The following is a 6,102-nucleotide window of genomic DNA, read 5'->3' as shown; positions in this document are numbered from 1 at the left end:
GAAGAGACAGTTTAAAAAAAAAAAAAAAGCCTAGCTTCTTAATGCAGAGCCCTCAGGTTAAAAACATAAAAATCCAGACGGGTGACCTGGAGGATGGCCACAAGGGCATAGAGTCCTCAAAGGCTCACCTGCAGCTCCAGCTCCAGACTTCTGCTTCAACCTCAACACAGCTCGGGGGCAGGGGCGTGGCCCCACCAAGGCTCCCAGCCCTTAAGGGAAGCGCCCACTCAAGGGTCAGGTGCAATGTATTCTCAGTTCAGGAGCTGTTGGTGTCAGCCCCCTTTCCTCCTAGGAGCTAGTCCTATAAGTAGGATCAGATTTTTTTTTAAGATGTCAGTTATTTATTCATGAGAGACACTGAGAGAGGCAGAGACACAGGCAGAGGGAGAAGCAGGCTCCCTGTGGGGAGCCCGATGCGGGAATCGATCCCAGGACCCTGGGATCACGCCCTGAGCAGAAGGCAGATACTCAACCACTGAGCCACCCAGGCATCCCAAGGATCAAATAGATTAAAAAAAAAAAAAAAAGCTAATTCACATATTGATCACTATTAGGTTTTTTTTTTTTTTTTAGATTTTATTTATTTGAGAGAAAGAGCATGAGCAGGGGGTGCGTAGAGGGAGAGGAAGAAGCAGGCTCCCCACTGAGCAAGGAGCCCGATGTGGGGTTCCATCCCAGGACCCTGAGATCAGGACCTGAGCCGGAGGCAGAGGCTCAACCGACTGAGCTACCCAGGCGCCCTTATATGGTAATTTTCATTGTTCAAAACATTATAGTAGGTGAGAGAGTGTCAGAGAGTGTTTCTCTTGAGAGTGTCAGAGTGACTGGGACCTCATCTGTCCCCAGGAGCCTGGCTGATGCTTGCTGTGTGGTGGGCTCTCTGTTGGAAAGCCGGGAAGAAGCAGCAAGACCTACATCTCGGGGGAAATGGGGATTAATCTGGAGTGGACAGGCTATTGCATTTTCTTCGCTCAAACTTGACTCACCCATGATTTTCTTAAACTGCCATTGTGGTTTCAGTGGGTCTGGGGCAGGGACTTTGCACTGCTAGCAAGCTCCCAAGCCATGCACTGGCCTTAATCCTCTGATCTTGCTCGCCATTAAAGCGACTTATGGAGTTTGCCAATTTTTCAAAGTTTTTGGGTTTTCCTCACAAGACTGAGAAAAAAAAAATCACTCAATTGAAAGGGGTCTGGTTATCAGATGAGAGAAATTATTAAATTCTGTTGGGAGTGGCAATCCTGTGGAGGGGTTTAGAATAACCAAAGCAAGCAAAAAAAAAAAAAAAAAAAGCATCTCTTAGAGACACACATTAAAGTATTTCTGGGCAAAATGATACGAAGTCTGGGGTTTGTTTTAAAACACTGGGGCTGGGAATGGAGAGAGGTGGATGAAGCCCGAGGCTCGAGGCTCGACAGGGAGCGGTGGTTCAAACAGCTGGGGGCCAGGGTGAAGGGCAAGTCACCGACAATTCTCTCTCCTTCAGGATGTGTTTGAAATGTCTATAATAATAATAATGATGACAACAAATAAAATGGAAATAAGACGTGAGCCCGATGTTGAAGAGCAGCAAAGCTATTAGGCAGAGTTGAAGCAGGGTCAAGCACACAATAGCTGCCAGTATCATTCTAATGGATGACATTATTATTTTAAAAACCAGCAGTCACCAGTAGGGTCTGAGCACTGTGCAGGGGGGCGGGGAGCAGATTAAGAAAGAGGTGTTCACTTTGTAGCCTCCTTCCCTTCCCTGCCCTGCCCTGCCCTACCCTGCCCTGCCCTGCCCTTCCCTTCTCCCCTCCCTTACCCTCCCCTCTTCTCCTCTCCTCTCCTCTCCTCTCCTCTCCTCTTCTCCTCTCCTCTCTTTTCTCCTCTCTTCTCCTCTCTTCTCTTCTATTTTCTCTTCTCTCTCTTTTTTGTGATGTGGTTTAATACCCTTCCCCTGTGGCCATACCCAGTGCAGAACCTACCAACTTTACTGCCTAAACCTGCTGCTATTAACATTTTCCCTTGTCGTAAATATTCATCTACAAAGGAACAATTACAGATCTAAGAAACCGCTGTTTCTGGTGGAAGGGAGCAGGGCAGGTGAATGAGTGGGGACAGGGGTTTGCATTTTTCCCACTTCATAACTTTCTGTTGGTTTTCTCTTTTAATAGATATATTTTTTTAATGACCCAGGAAAGCATGAATGTACTTTAGCTATAAAATATTCCTGGTGGGACTCCTGGGTGGTTCAGCAGTTAAGCATCTGCCTTTGGCTCAGGGCGTGAACCTGGACCCACATCGGGCTCCCTGCATGGAGCCTGCTTCTCCCTCTGCCTGTGTCTCTCTGCCTCTCTCTCTCTCTGTCTTTCATGAATAAATAAAAAGTAAATAAAATCTTTAAAAAAATAAAATAAAATATTCCTGGAATATGTACAAATGCACAGCTACAGAAGATAGAAATGTTTTTTCCTTCTCCCTAGCTTTTTCCCAGAAGTAAACATTATTCCTGAAGTTGACCAGTTGTTTCTTTCAGGATCTTTTTCTCTTTGGTGCCCTCCCTGAATGATGCCTGAGAGTTCCTCAGCTTCTCCTCCCCAGAAGCAACCACGATTCAGAAAATGCATAGATGCTTGGAGTCCTTTTTCTGTATATATAAGATATCTCTGCAAACAGCTTTTATACATATCTTATTCTTTGCTATTATACACAAATCTACTGCCTACTGATATTTTTGGGTATCCTTCTGTATTATTATCTATAGCTGTATCTCATTTTTATTTTCATTTTTAAATATCTGCAGAATAGTCCACTTTACAGAATTTAGTCAATAACTATCAACAACAATAATTTTCTTCTGGGGGTCGAGGAGCCCAGGACAATGACTAAGACTTGAAAGTTTTGTTATTCTAAGAACTGGGTAGATATTCCTGAAGAATCTAGAACTTTTTATCTTATCAGGTGGAGGCGAATCTATGAGACGGTCTCCACCCCGTAAATGTGGTGATTAAAGGGAAGCCCAGCCAGGAGACCAAACAACAAAACAACGCACAGGAACGGTGTCTGGGAGAGCCCAGTGTGTGGGCATGATTTCTCTCCACTTCTCGGTTCTAGCTCACCATGAAAGGTGGCTTGTTATCAGAGTTTAACCAAAATGATGAATGCTCTGTTACTCACTGGCTCCATGTTACGCATACAGACAGGACTGTTGCACCTATGTAGATGGGAAACAAGCTTGTCTCCTACTGAAATCTGTACCACGATGCTGCAATTTTGAACATCCTTAAAAGATGCTACTGTGGGGCGCCTGGGTGGCTCAGTCAGTTGAGCGTCTGTCTGCCTTTGGTTTGGGTCATGATCTCAACAGCCTGGAATCGAACCCCACATTGCATCAGGCTCCCTGCTCAGCAGGGAGTCTGCTTCTCTGTCTCCCTCTGCTGCTCCCCCACTCATGCTCTCCCTCTCAAATAAATAAATAAATAAATAAATAAATAAATAAATAAAATCTTGAGGAAAAAAAAAAGATGCTACTGTGCTAGCCACTTGGAGACTCACTACCTGCCAGTAGATAGAAGCCTTCTCAAAAGCAATTATTAGCATACCTTGCTTGAGCCTTTCCTAGGCACCAGGCAGTGGGATAAGCGTTACCCTGTCAATCCCAAACAATCCATTGGCCACCTACTAGGCACTGCCCTGATTATAGATTTTGGGCATAGAGCAGTGAACAAAACAGGACTCATAAATCCCCCATGGGGTTTCTGATCTGTCTGGAGAGACAGCCTCGATCAAATACCCAGAGCTGCAAAGTGTGGTGGACGAAGAAAGATGCTCCAGGTCAAAGACATAGCATGTGCCCTGCTTTGCAACCCAATTTGAAGAACATCACCTACCGACTCCCAGAATGGATTTGGACAAGACAGTTAATTGCTTAGAACTTCTTTTTGTCATCTGTAAAGTAATAGCAGTCACAGCTCCTTTGACTGTGAGCCCCCAAAGTGTACCATTTTCAGCACATTATTGGGAACCTCCTTCCCAGAAGCTTGGCTAAGACTGAACCCCCACTCCCCTCTCACTGCTGATCAAAGGTCTGGGCACTGGCTGCCTTTGAAATGCAGACACCCCAGCGGGGCTCTCCTCCCTAATCCTACTGCGAACCTAACCCAGACCTTTATCTCTGGGAGATGAAATTGTTGGGGGGAGGAATGATGTTCTCTGTGTGTGGTTCCAACATCCTTTACCATAAATGTCTTCTTGGGATAATAATACCAGCTTAATTTTTTATTAAATGATGTGGTGTTGGCACAAGAGCAATCAAAAACCTTAAAGGGAAAAACAAAAAGCCAAAAACCAAAAACCAAAACCTTAAAGGGGGGCAGCCTGGGTGGCTCAGCAGTTTAGCACCTGCTTTCAGCCCAGGGCCTGGTCCTGGAGACCCAGGATCAAGTCCCACGTCAGGCTCCCTGCATGGAGCCTCCTTCTCCCTCTGCCTGTGTCTCTGCCTCTCTCTCTCTCTCTCTCTCTCTCTGTGTGTCTCTTATGAATAAATAAATAAAATCTTTTTAAAAAGAATTTTAAAGGACCTGAATAAAGACTTTTAATACTGTATTCATGTCGATATGAGGGTTTGGCAAATGGTAAAAGGTTTCATTTCGTATTAGTGGATAAAGAACAGGCAATTCGTGCATGACATTAAACGGAAACATTAAAAAAAAAAAAAACGGAAACATTTTGCAGTGAAAACTTAACTCCTTATTCCAAAAAGGAGTTCAGTGACAGCAAAGAATTAAAGAGGTATAAAGTGAGAAAGGAATAAACAAATTTAGTCATGGACATCACTTTACCACCAACATGTGAAGAATAATGTTGATGAGATTTACTACATAAAAGTTTCAAATATTGGGACGCCTGGATGGCTCAGTGGTGTGATCCTGGGGTCCTGGGATCGAGTCCCACATCAGGTTCCCTGCACGGAGCTTGCTTCTCCCTCTGCCTGTGTCTCTCTTCCTCTCTCTGTGTGTGTGTCTCTCATGAATAAATGAATAAATAAAATCTTTTAAAAAATAAAAATTTCAAATATGGATACAATATGGTACTGTATTAAAAAAATCAGTCTATAAGTAGACTTGCACAGTTCAATTCCTTGCTGTTCAAGGGTCAACTTTAAAAATAGATTATATTTTTTAAAAATAATAAATACTGAAAATTCAAATATAAGATATTTCAGTATTAAAAGTTGGAAGGAGGGATCCCTGGGTGGCGCAGCGGTTTGGCGCCTGCCTTTGGCCCAGGGCGCGATCCTGGAGACCCCGGATCGAATCCCACGTCAGGCTCCCGGTGCATGGAGCCTGCTTCTCCCTCTGCCTATGTCTCTGCCTCTCTCTCTCTCTCTATGTGACTATCATAAATAAATAAAATTAAAAAAAAAAAATAAATAAAAGTTGGAAGGAATAATAACATGCCTACCTGCATGCTCCCCATCCACCCCCAGCAGGAAAGAACATATGACAGCGAGTTAGCAGCCTAGGCAAATAGAAGTTGGAGTAGTTCCTTCTTTTTTACACTTTTTAAAGATTATTTATATATTTACTTGACAGAGAGAGAGAGTGCGAACACAAGCAGGGGGAACAGCAGAGAGAGAGGGAGAAGCAGACTCCCCACGGAGCAGGGACTCCAATGTGGGGGCTCCTTCCAAGGACCCAGGAATCATGACCTGAGCCAAAGGCAGACGCTTAACCGACTGAGCCCCCCAGGTGCCCCTGGAGTATTTCCTTCTGTACATGTACCTTTTCGTTGTATTTCCCACATGGGATCCAGGAGTCATACATGGGTACAAAACTGGGTATAAATGCTGGCACACTGTGCCCTTCCTGCAGCCTGTTGTGTACGGGGCTGTGTCCTGGAGATGGGGCTGTGTGGGGACAGGTCACTCTCCTACAGGAAAGCACAAACCCACAGCTGTGGCCCGTGGTGGTTGGCTGTTGGGTGCCCAGCCCTGTGCTACGGTCCCTACAGCGTCACCCTAAACTCTTGCCTCATCCCCCACCGGGTTGGGAGTTCTGCTTACTTCCCATTGAACAGATGTGGTAACTGAGGCCAGAGCATCCACAGGTGTGTCTGGGC

This window comes from Canis aureus, chromosome 26 (assembly GCF_053574225.1).
Source record: "Canis aureus isolate CA01 chromosome 26, VMU_Caureus_v.1.0, whole genome shotgun sequence".
NCBI lineage: Eukaryota > Metazoa > Chordata > Mammalia > Carnivora > Canidae > Canis > Canis aureus.
The sequence above is the reverse complement of the archived record's forward strand: the minus strand, read 5'-3'. Positions refer to the sequence as shown.